We start from the raw sequence: 12,562 nt of genomic DNA, 5'->3' as shown, positions 1-12,562 counted from the left end.
CCTTCCCACTCACTGCGCGTCAGAGCAGTTGTACCGTTTTCCTGCCAGGTGCCACGTTTTTGTGAAGCGCTTCTAAACAGGCCATGCAAATGCAGGGTGTCATTATCGGCGCGGCGCACACCCGTCGCGATGCATACGCTCCGGCGGTAGTTTGCGGCTCAGCGGCGCGTTCGCCGCCGTCTGACACTCCACCTGCCGAGGGGCGCTCTTCTTTTGAAAGACTCCCTAATTGCCTAATATGCAGAAGCGGCTTTAATGAAACACAGAGGGGGGGAGGGCTCTCCGGCTCTCGGGGGCTCCACAAGTGTTGCGCCTGACCGCTGATTGCCGAGTGGCCTCTCCATCAAGAGCCGGCACACAAAGGCGCTACAGGTACTAACCCCAGAAGAGGCAGCCCGGCTGATTGCAGCCAGCGTCAGGGACACCATCCTGACAGCTCTTTTCAACCACCTGAAGGTGTTCCATATTGGGACCCCACACTGGATTATAATACTTTTGTAGATTCCTGGTCTCCGGGCTCGTAGGTTTACAATGTGAATGCAGGATTTTTTTTTTTTCTGGCACCCCACAGTTAATGAATTAATGAGATGACTGATCGGCTGGTCTAAAGCTATTGTGCATATTACTAAAAATAATTGTGCCGATGGGTCCTGAGTGCATTATTTAATCTATTCACGCCTACAGAGTTGATATACAACTGATGTACATTTACTATGTAGATGCAGTGCCTGCCTTTTCTCTTACTTTCTCTTAAATATAGAGTAGACTGGATGCTGTGGGGCCATGTGGTGGCATGGTGGTTGGCGACCTGGCTTCACTCGTCAAGGTCATGAGTTCGAGTCCAAGTTTGCACGCTCTCACCGTGTTGGCGTGGGTTTCATCCGAGTTCTCTGGTTTTCTCCTGCTGTCAAGGGCGCTAGGTAAAAAAATTCCAATCCAAACTTTATCTAAACTTAAAGCCAATCCAAGTTTAAGTGCTGTACACAGGACCCACATAAAAGATAGTGGACAAAAGACAAAGATTAAAATATAACCAAAATCTATAAAACAAATAAGTAAGTAAGTAAGTAAATAAATAAATAAATTGCTGTATTCTGACAAGTACCAATTTCACTCTCACTGCAGCATTGTATCGCCAGGTTTGTTCCTTTGGAGGCCCTTTACAAAGGACGTGTGTGAAGAAGGGTGATTTAGGGGCACATGTGGGTAAATAATAAATTTCCCACATGACCCCACAGCGCCCGTTGCTCTGCTGCCCGGGGAGAGATTTATTTAGCCCCTGTGAGGGAAACTCAGCCCGGCTTTTCATCATAAGCAGTAGCCTAGGGGACAGTTAGTTAGTCCTCCGGGGGCGGGGTTAGAATGTTCTGTGTTTGCCTTCTCTGCCCAAAGACATCTTCACCATGTTTGTTTGTTTTTTGTGGCACAAGGGTCATAGTTGTGTAAGGCTCATAGACCTATGGGTCTAGTACTGCCTGTCAAGAAACATGAAGAAACATGTCAAGAATATCTTTCAAGACACAAGAAATGTTTTGAAATGTCTTTTTGAGGTGATTGAAATGCGAGCCATGTTTTGCGTATTTAATGTCAGTATTTAATGCAAAATACTGACAAGGTTTGTTATAAGACAATTATTGCTGGCCAACTGAAGAGATTTTGATTATACTGGCCTATTGCAGAAACATTCCACTCCTCATGAAAAGTTGCATCACGAGCCATCAGTTCTGGGCGAGAGCACAGAGTGCACGGCACCGCAGGCATGGATTGGGTACTGACAGCATGCATGGAAATGACCAGGTCCTTCCCAGCCCGTTTGGTGCCCTGTGTAAAAAAAAGTCATTATGATTTTAAAAATCCTGGAGAGAGTGCATAATAAAATATGAACAAGCATAGTGTTATTTAAATTTTTTCTGACTATATCTTTAATGTGAACTCTGAACAGCTGAATACAGAAAATCCCAAAAATTGATATAATCACTCAGATCAAATTTAGGAGGTTTTAAAAGGATAACGCCTCTTTCAGAGAAGAAATCCTGCACATCACTTCATGTGGGTTTTTACTGCTATTTTCCACGGGCCAAGAGCAGCAAAGGAACAATAGCATTTCTGTTTTTTTCCCCTCAATTTCTTTTCCCCTGTTTTTGCCTGACAGCCCTTGTTTGCAGTGGTGATGTGCACTACACTAGGATGCAGACTAATGACAGGAGATTGGTGGGGAAAGGAGATGGAAAAGGGGGAGAAAAAGCGCGAGATGCCGCTCTGTTTCCCATTTGTGCCCCAGCTCTCCCTCTCGCCTGTACTGCCATGTGACGCTGTTGTCTGCCGCTTCATTAGCCAGTGCTGCTTGATCACAAGGCCTTGAAATCCCCCCAGCCCTCGCCAGCGGACCAGGCTGTCTCTCAAACATTGCTGCCGTTTCCCAGCCTCCCACAGCGATAACGAGAAATTTGTAACGCACTTTTTCTCTTTGTTTCTTTTCCTTCTTCCTGGGTGAAGTTGAGTGCATGAAGGCCATGCTTTTCCAGACCTCCGCCACCACAAATGAGCCAACCCTGACGCCTCAATGTTCTCCCCACTCGGGCTTCTCTCCGAGCTTGTGTTGCCATTTGGAAGCCATTAGCCTGCATTTCTCCGCAGTGGCTTTTAACGCCAGAGAAGACCCCCCCCCCCAACCAATGTGCTGCAAGATGGATCTTGTATCAGCAGAGTAAACTTCAGATGGATGAGGGCGGGAGGGCGAGAACTTCACTAAGGCCCGGCACGGATCGACTGGGCCGTAAGGGGTTTGTGTCAGTGTTGTAAACACCTATGCGTTTAGCTTTGTTTACTGATTTATTCATTAGGCTCATTCATTGTTATTAATTAGTAATAAGCCAGCCGTTTCCAGGCTTACACTGCACATCAGGAGTGCTGTGTAATGGAGGGAAATTTACTAGTTATTCGAATTTGTCAAAATAAGCAATTGTTGATTCTGGTAGATGCCATATTTTACTGTTATGAAAAAGTGTGATGCTTTAATTTATAAACAAAAAAGAGCCCAGTTTATTCAAACAATTGGTGTGCATTAATGTCCAGTAATATTTCAATAAGATTGTGTGAATAAGATATGTTGTTACCTGCTAGGTCAACCACTGCCATATGGGGATCATCAACAGCTGCCATTGGTCATATTGCTGACACACAAAGTAATGAGGTCTACAGCGCAAACCTCTCTATGGTGAGAATGTGCCTGTTGGAGGGAGGGTATCCAAGATCATTCAGAGGCCAGAGATCAAATGGTCATGGAGTCCAGCCTGTCCCATCACATTAGCAGCTCTGTCAGCGTGTGCTCCCTCTCATCCCCACAGTCCATCCACACATCCCAGGCCACTGTGGACCGCCAGGCGGAGAGGATGTACACATCTGGGGTCTCTGAGCCATTCTTTCGGCCCAATGGGACTCTCACATTGGAGTTGTGAAAAAAAAAACGTGTTGGCTCCTCAGAGTGCTCTTGGCACTCGGAAGCCCTTTAATGTAACAGCAGCTGGGACCCTTGTAGCGGCTTGCCCAGCTGTATTCTTTGGTTTACTAACACGGTTTATTTTCACCACTTGCTCAGTGTAAATGTCTACATTATTAGGCTTGGCTGTAGGCTGTTATAAGGAGAATCACCAAAGGAGAATCTCTATGTAAAAATGATGATGTAAAAATGATTAAAATAAAATTTAAATGCTCGAATACAGTAAAAAAGAAAAAATCAGTGGTCACTACCCTGTGGTAGTTAGAGTGAAGCTTTGTTGTCAAAGGTGTGGGTGTGGCTTAAGGGGATTTTTCACCAAACCTCATCTGATTAGATGAAGTTAAATGCCCAATCACAGGGCAGGAGTGGGAGCCATCATATCCTACCACCCTACAAACTCATCCCAGACACAAGATCAGACCCAACAAGCAAAGGCCTTGTTATGCATTAAAAACCATCTGTAGAACTTTGTGGGCAAGAAGGCAAAGTGAATGAATTCATGCAAATGGTGTGCAGGGTTAAAACTGTGCCGTTTGACAGGCTTTCACTGGGAGTTGGATGACTTCCCTCGAGCTGTCAGAATAGCTTTTTCTGATTGGAGGTATCAGATAAATGCTAATTAACAGATCTGTCGTAGACAGTAAAGCCTCACCGCTACTCGGCATGTCTGTTGTATATTTTGTCAACTGCTAATTGCCCAATTTTTTATATAGTTTTTTTCCCCAGATTTTGCATTCCCCATGAATTGGTAGAGAATAGTAGAAGGTCCCTGTAGGGAAAGAAGTGCGGTATGAATATTTGATGACCATTTGGAAAATCTGGTTTCAGCTCCTGCTCAGAACATCAAGCCACAAAACAGCCGTGTCTTTCAATGCCACGTGACAAACACAAACGGATCTGGAAATTCAGGGTGGGAAAAAGGGAGGGCTCATTTAATATTAAATGAGAATTTTCTTTGCGCTGTAAATGAACTGCGTGGGTTAAAGTAGAGCACAGCAGTGGAGAGAGAGTCACCCTGGGTGAGCGAGCATTGGTCACAAAATGTTTGCACCGTCTGTTTCTGCTGTTTTGATTCAAGCATGACTTATTAAAATTGAAAAAAGGGCCTACACTGCAGCAGGGATTAGAAAGTTGATGTGTTTAAGCATGAAATGCCCTGTACATCGCAGATTGATGAATATTTTACCCCACTGTGGGTAAAAAATAAATAAATAAATGCATGAAGAAGAAAAAAATATTAAAAACTCAGGATGCAGATTGGTTGAAATCTGTATGTTAATCCTCAGTAACCTGCCTGACACCTCATCATCGTGAAATAAAAGTGAATTCCCTCCACTGGATTACTGATAAGGCTTACCTCACAGAGCCAGAGCCAGGTTTTAAATAGGTGTAACCCAGAAAGCCTGCAAACCGAGGTAGTTTGCTTATTGCCTTAGGAATTGCCCGCTCTCCTTGCATATCATTTGTATGCACATGCTTGCATTTCCGGGGGAGGAAAGTCAATTACAAAATATGCACATGGTGATTTCATTTTAGGTTGCAAAATGTACTGGAGAAAATGCCCCAATGTTCAATGCAGAATGCAATTTAGAGATGTTTACTTTCTTTTTATTCCGGCACCATAGAATGGCAGTCTGCAAGGTGTCCTGTATTTTCTACAATTCACTGCCACACAAACACATTTAAATACATAACAGAAAAAAACAGCAGCTGATTTAAAAAAAAAAACATAAAATGGTACAAACTAATTTTCGTACAAATGAATGTTGCCACATCTTGCATAAGCAGAGGTAACATTTTACACAATGTAGAATGCAGAGCATCGTGCTGCCCTTTTTGCCTTATTACCAGCAGTTACAGATGGCGAGAGCACTCATCCTGGGGCTGGTGGGGAAGACGTGAGGGGAGGGGGGATATGAGATCTTCTACACTGCTCTAAACATATGCAGACGTGGCTGGTCCACTGTGGCCCATAATGTCTTTTGGACCATCTGTCTTCCTGCTCATGTGCCCTTGTGTGCCTAGTTGCATCTGTAGAGCAAGGAGAAAATTGTGGCATAAGATGCCCTTTCGGTGAACGCCATGACAACGAGATGCATATAAAAAAAAGCCCTGCATCCTGGTATCTGGGGTTTTGCACAAGCCAACCGGGAAGTCTTGCAGATGCCCTAACCCAGACAGGACCAACGATACCCATACATCAGCAGTGCAGTTATCTCTGGGCTCCACCAAGCGTCCACTGATCACACTCATTAGTTATGAGATGATATGTGTAATTGATGGCACCCTGTATGCAGCCTTGCATCATGCTAAGAGTAATCATTTCACGTTCCTTTTGAAAATACTCACGCTTTAGCCGTGGCCCTGGAATTATGTAATAGAGCATTTTGCTTCTTCATGGACTTAAGGCTTATATAACACCTCTGAAGCTTTTTAAGTGGTTTTATTGTCTGTGCATCACAACCACTGGGCTATTTGTGAACCATGCCAAGGGGGCTGTAAGGAAAGAAAAAATATGACTGGAAACTGATGGCATATTTAGGATACTAGACTGCATGTTTCCGCTCGCAATTAGCACACGGGACAAAGGTGACCTGTCAGAGGACTTCTGGGAAATATTAAGGCGGCTCCTTCTGCATATTTTTATAGTAGGTCAGTGCCTGGTACAGATGCTACATCTCTGGCATCAGAAGCAGAGATGAATCCCTGATGGAGTAGACTCCTCCCAGTCTGGCTGTCTTTGGTTTCAATGCCTGTAAGACAGAAGAAAGAAGCAGCCAGCAGTCAGCCTGTCTTGTCCAGTAGACTGACAAACTGTAACAACGCTTTGCCATGAAGATGAAATAAAGCAGAATGGGGCAAAATGGGGCAGTGGTGGTTACATGGCTGCCCACTGCTCACCAAGGGTGATGGGTTAAAAGCCGAGGACGTATTTCATTGTGTCACCTTGTGCTGTCCTACAGTGTTTCACAATGTCAATCACTTCACTTTCAAATAGCATCTTTGTCTGCTTTGACCTCCTGATATGATCTGTTTACACTCCCCTTTAACACACCACCCACGCCCCTTCTGCCCGTCCCCAATCCCATGTCCCAGCGTTCTGACGCCGGTCCGGGAAGCGGATCTGAGTAATCCCCGCGCTCCAATCTGCCAGGGAGTGCGCGCGAGCCAATCCCTATCCTCGACTTCCCCCGCAGTATCAGAGCGGAAATGAGTGACAGCGTGCAGGGACCGCGTGACACTTTGGGATCGGTGGCAAAACATCCACCGTTCTGATACCCGCCCGGGTGCATGCACAAAGCCTCAGCCTCCCGTGTTCAAGCTTCCTGCTGGGCCTTGATCATTCTGATATAGATTTTTTTGCCCATTTATTAGGGTTGCCCAGAGAACGGTTCCACGGAATGTGGCAGAAATAATGCCACGGGTATCAGGAGGAGCCCGGTATCTACTGTGCACAATTTTTGACAGCGGCTGTCGACACAGAGCTGATGGCGTTCTGCACGCATGATGGGTTCCAGGTTCCTGATGAAGGCATTCTTATCTGCTGTGGTCGCCTTCACCCACATCAGAGTGATGGCCCCGGATGGGATGGCATGTTTGTGCTTGGAGATTCCCGCCCTGCGCGATGGAGCAAAACTAGGGAGGGAAATTAGCATCATCCCCCCACTGCGACTTACCCAAAGGAGAGGGAAGAGATGAGGCCATCAGCCTGAGCATAAAATCGATCAAACAACGTTTTCGACACACAGGACCCAGCAGGGGATCGCTGTAAACCTTTCTCCATTGAGTTAACTGGAAAGTCCAGTTCGAGACCCCATACTGAGGAAAGAGCTAATCAATGGTGTTCTCAGACAAAAATGCAACCAAGAGGCATTGGAGATGGATGGCAACCTAATTGTTCAGACCACTTCAGGAGCTCCCTCATCCCTACCAGAACTATTGTCAATAGATGTATTTGAAAATAAGGATCCATTGATCAATGACTATTGATGGTATTGTTTGCATGTCTCGCATCATGAAATTGCCGTTTGGCTCTACAGAGTGATGGGTCAGGATGAAAAGGATGGATTGTGCTTAGAGATCCATGGATACAAATAACAGCTCCCGCGGCCTTTTGCTCCAAGTGCCTTTGAAACACGGAAGATTTGAACTTTTATCATTGAAAATCGCTGCTCTTTCCCATGAAATACCTGACTTGTGCCACTCGTTTACATGGTGCCATAAGCACAAAAAAATTAATTTCAGTGTTGTCTGTAATGCTGATTTTTTTTTTTTTGCAGATAGCTCAGTCGGTAGAGCATCAGACTTTTAATTTGAGGGTCCAGGGTTCAAGTCCCTGTTCAGGCGAGATCTTCCATTTCTCTTGAGCACAGATAGAATTGTAAGCAATACTTAAGACTGTCGAACTCTTGGCCAATTTATCGTTTTAGGGGCAGTGGTGGCCTAGTGGTTAAGGAAGCGGCCCCGTAATCAGAAGGTTGCCAGTTCGAATCCCGGTCCGCCAAGGCCACTGAGCAAAGCACTGTCCCCACACACTGCTCCACGGGCGCCTGTCATGGCTGCTCACTGCTCACTCAGGGTGATGGGTTAAATGCAGAGGACAAATTTCACTGTGTGCACCATGTGCTGTGCTGCTGTGTATCACATGTGACAATCACTTCACTTTACTTTATATCATCACACTATTTTAAGTGAGCAAAATAGTAACCCAGTACACAGTCAACATTTACAATAAGCCTTTTATTGAGTCTGTTTAAAGCTTTATGTATAGATACATTTTTCAGAAAGCTGAATCACCAAACAGCTTTAGGCTCCTTGTCAGATTCTCTAGTCTTTGTTACTGTGCTGAAGGGTGGACAGCATTCTTCCAAAACAAGTATTGTTGTTTTGTGATGATGGTAGTGGCAGTGCTTTGAAATCACAGAGTCCAGGGTTGTTGTCTGTGCTACTCTACCGAGAGTTTTATTCTACACTCCAGCTAGACGCTGTCTGAAGATTTTTTTTCTCAAATCCAGCCTAAAGTTTCCACCTATGTCTACTTTAGAATGAACAACCTTCTCACAGAAAAAAATCGAATAATTTGTCCAATTAATTACCTTTACTAAATGCTGTTTGGCTAACTTTTCTTTATAAGATTGGCCAGAATCATTATTATATCATTATTATGAGGTAAGGTGGGCAAACCTTAACACAATAATGAAGTTTGGTCTTACAAGGCCAATTATATCATCTCTGCATTACCTCCCTTGACTTCACCTACAATGACCTTGATTTTGGATCATTTTATTTTTATTTGTCATTGAAACGTATAGGAAGATCCAAACAAACTGCATTAATAATCAATCAACAGGTCACAAATACAGTGAAATATGTGTTGTGGTTAGATGAAAATTGAGATTTCTTGTTTAAAACAATAATAATTACAAGAAAATGGTACATGGATAGCTCCACTGATGGTACATGGATAGCTCCACTGTACCTCACCCACACTTCCATCTCAGCAAAGGGATTTTTATTTATTAACTGAGCATGATTATTAAAATACAAATACATTATAAAATATTACAACTGGGCTTATTTGGGCTTTCATAACAAGTTTTGTCTTAGTCTGGTGCTCTGATGGTTCCAAGCACTTGAAAGCAAGTTAACCCTGCTGTTTTGAAACCAATGGCTGGGTGCAGTGAGAATCACAGTGACATATGCTTACAGTAAGCCATCCTGTGCTGAAGGAACAGTCGAGTACAGCACTTCCTGTCGGATTTACAATTTCCCCATTGTGATCGTACAATATTAAGCAAATTAGCATGGAGATGAGCCATTATTCGAGGCACATTTGCAACAATGCTCTGATCATCTCCTCTTTGTCACTGTTTCAATGCCTCCTGGAATCACTATAAGAACGGAAATAAATCTCATTAAAGCCATATTTTGCCCCACTCGAGGCTAATGAATTCGCTAATGAAAATTGCCTGTCCTTCAGTTACGGGGGGGAGCAGACGACGCTCGCTGTCCTTGCACTGAGACCTACTACCTTTATATATCAAGAGTGTTTTTCTAGCCCCGACTGCTATGCAGGTGTCGGGGAGGAGGGGGTATTAAAAAAGAAAAAAGGTCAAAGACAAACAAGGTTGTTTGTGATTGCCTGTATACCTTTGCGAAGCAGATGTGTTTCCAAGATGAGACAGAATATTATTAGTGTGCGTTATTGCCCCTCAGGAGCAGTCCGGCGAAGAGGCGCCCTTCCTCCCAACGCAAATGTTAGCCAAGCAGCGCGGCCAGTGCATTTCTCTTTTTCATGGACTCTCCCCGAAAAGGGCAAGGCTCTTGATGATGAGCTATGTTAAACTAGAGAACCTCGGCGTCTGCCGCACGTATTCCCTCTGCACGCCAGGATGAAGACATCTTATTTGTCTTCTGTAGTAGAGTTGCAGAGCGGGAAGGTGGCTGATGCGGTAGCTGGCCTATAAATAACCATGCCTTACACAGGCCTAGGAGTCTGGAAACACGTCCTATGGGATCGAGGGGGCCGCGGGAGGGGGTGCTGCTGGGAACAGGGTGGACACGGCCCCATGTGGAACAGAAGCATGCAGCCCGGCTCCTGAGGGGACAATATCCCAACATCTCCCCTTTCCCGCAGAACCATTCCCTGCTGTTAAAACTGGCATGGAAGGGAAAGAGAGGGAGGGAGGAAGCGATGTAGGAGGGAGGGCTGCTGCATGCCCACTGGGGCCTGCCTTTCATGTCTCCAGATGGTGCAGAGTTGGAGCCGGGCCCCTCGCTGTCTTTTTGCACCTCACCTCTGATGCATGGCCCGGATTCAGCAAAGTAACCAGCAGCTAAGCTCTGGCTTCCCGAGCGACCCTTTTCCCTCAATCAAAGCCAATTCATCTGGCTCCCGCTACTCTCTGCTCCTCCTCGTGCTCGCTCTCTCTTTTCTCCATCCATCTATCTCTTTCTCCATGCCTGTGGAGTCAGTGATGGAGTCTCAATGAGCGTGGCCCCTGAGACAAGTGTCATTTCACATGGGCATCCAGGTCCATCTTAATTAAGGAAGTGAATTCATTAAGTGGCTTTTTAAATAAAGAGTCTGCCTATGCGCCGGCCCCTCTTGAACGCCCATCGTCACTTTCATCAGTAGGAGGCTCGCAGCCACTCAGTCACCTGACACTTGCATGATCCACCACGTCACTCAACAGCATGGAGGACGGTGGCCGCCTAACCCCGCCCGCGTCTAAATGACAAACCTGCTTCATGGATGATTCATCACTGACCACAGTGGGAATGGATTTCTCTTACTCCACTGGAAGCCTCACATTTAAAGGCCTTGAGCAGGGATCAAATTCATGAATGAAAATCTGTACTGCTGTATAAAATAGACTAGCAATATAGTAAAGCGATACTACGTAATACTGGTTTTCGCAAAGTTTGCTTCTTTTGCTGTTTGTTATGGCAATTTGCATAAACTCCAGATTGATCAGATGATCATAAAAATGCCACATATTCTCAAAAGAAACCTTTACACTACATGTCATCCCTGGTGAGATCGTTTCAGGAATGACAGCAGGCAGGTGTGAGGGCATCTGCAGGCAGAGTGAGGCGAAGGCTTTTGGAGGATGGCCTGGCGTCAGCAAAGATGTCACCAGGGCAGCAAAGATGTCACTTCTCTCCAAGAAAAACGTCAAGGACAGACTGATATTCTGCAAAAAGTACAGGGTGTCAGGATCCGGTCCGAAAGGGGTTTCACTGTTGTCCTGTGTAATGTTCCCTAATCGTTTTCACCCGTGTAAAATGTATAAAGCTGCCCTGTTCGTTTCTGTCCACTGTCAGGTCTTTGATGTTATGTTCCATGTTCACCAGTGTCTCGGATGTCTCCCCTGTCTTGTGCTTCACCCATTAAACCCCTTTTTCGTGATGTCAGCAATTGCGTCCTTCCTTCCTCGTCTTCTCGTTACCTCTCCGTCCTCTTCTCCATTCACCTGCCACGTCATGCCCGCACAGGGATTGTGACACAGGGATTGGACCGCTGAGGACTGGGCTAAAGTCATTTTCAGTTAAAGAAGCCCCGATTGTTTGGGGCATCTGGAAAAATTCCCCTGAGAAGAAACGGTGAGCACTATCAGTCCTGTCTCGTGACAACTGTAAAGCATCCTGAGTGTCACGGGTTGGAACGGGACAGGAGGAAAGAGTAGATGTCAGAGGAGACGAGAAACCCAGTTGCGGAGCAGCGTTAAGGAGAGGATGAATCATCTCGGTTTGATATGTAAGCATAATACAGTTAACGCTGCCACACCCACGGATATGGACGCTCGCAGAACAAACCCAAAAACATGATGGCACAGTTCAGGTAACAGGAACGAGGGAGAGAGACAAAGACAAGGATCAGGGAGAATTGCAGAGGTCTTTAAAAAAAAGGCAAACAACTGACAAAAAGATCTAAAAACACTGAAAACTTTTTCAAGAGATATGAACATGCAACTAACAAAAAAATTATAGAATAATTATTCATAATTTAATAATGAAATAATTCCACAATTTACATAATTTAATTATGAAATAACCCTTCTGACCAAAAAAAGTATTGACTGTAGAAATTCAAAGAATGTGGATGTTTCTGTATTGTAAATCCTTGTTTGAATGAACATATGTAATATTCTAAAAACGCACCAGTAACTAGTTGATTAAATAAACAAAATAGAGTCAATTCAGCTGTAAAAATAATCAGTTTCCCTGAAATATGTGGTTCTCTCACTATGTAACTATGTAATTACTACTGGTGCAAAGTTTATAGCCTGTGTTGGTTTTGGATCATTTTTATTTGCACATTAGGGAGGATTAAAAAAAACATTATCGTTTCTAATGTACTTTCTGTATTGTCTCTAGAAGATTGACTGGCCCCCGTGACACTAGGGTGGAGTAAGTGGTTAATGAAAGTGAATAAGTGAGCACCCAACAACTACCCCCTGGGTCGACTCGTTTTTTTACATGCTGACATTTCATTGGACGGGCACACTTCAGCAAAGGGGGCAAAAAAGACGTCAGGCACGGCTGGATCGAGGGTCTTAG

General features: G+C 44.7%; 1 protein-coding gene and 1 non-coding gene across 3 annotated transcripts in view; both read left to right on the top strand.

The window, feature by feature from the left end:
- The window catches only part of igsf21a (immunoglobin superfamily, member 21a), a 176,478-nt gene that overhangs the window by 99,243 nt on the left and 64,673 nt on the right, over positions 1-12,562 (top strand). The gene's annotated exons all lie outside the window — the stretch shown is intronic.
- trnak-uuu (transfer RNA lysine (anticodon UUU)) lies at positions 7,776-7,846 on the top strand. Its single transcript has one exon. It is a non-coding gene; the product is annotated as a tRNA-Lys (tRNA).

This window comes from Denticeps clupeoides, chromosome 12 (assembly GCF_900700375.1).
Source record: "Denticeps clupeoides chromosome 12, fDenClu1.1, whole genome shotgun sequence".
Taxonomy (NCBI): Eukaryota; Metazoa; Chordata; class Actinopteri; order Clupeiformes; family Denticipitidae; genus Denticeps; species Denticeps clupeoides.
Note: the sequence above shows the minus strand (reverse complement) of the source record. Positions and strands in the feature narration are given on the sequence as shown.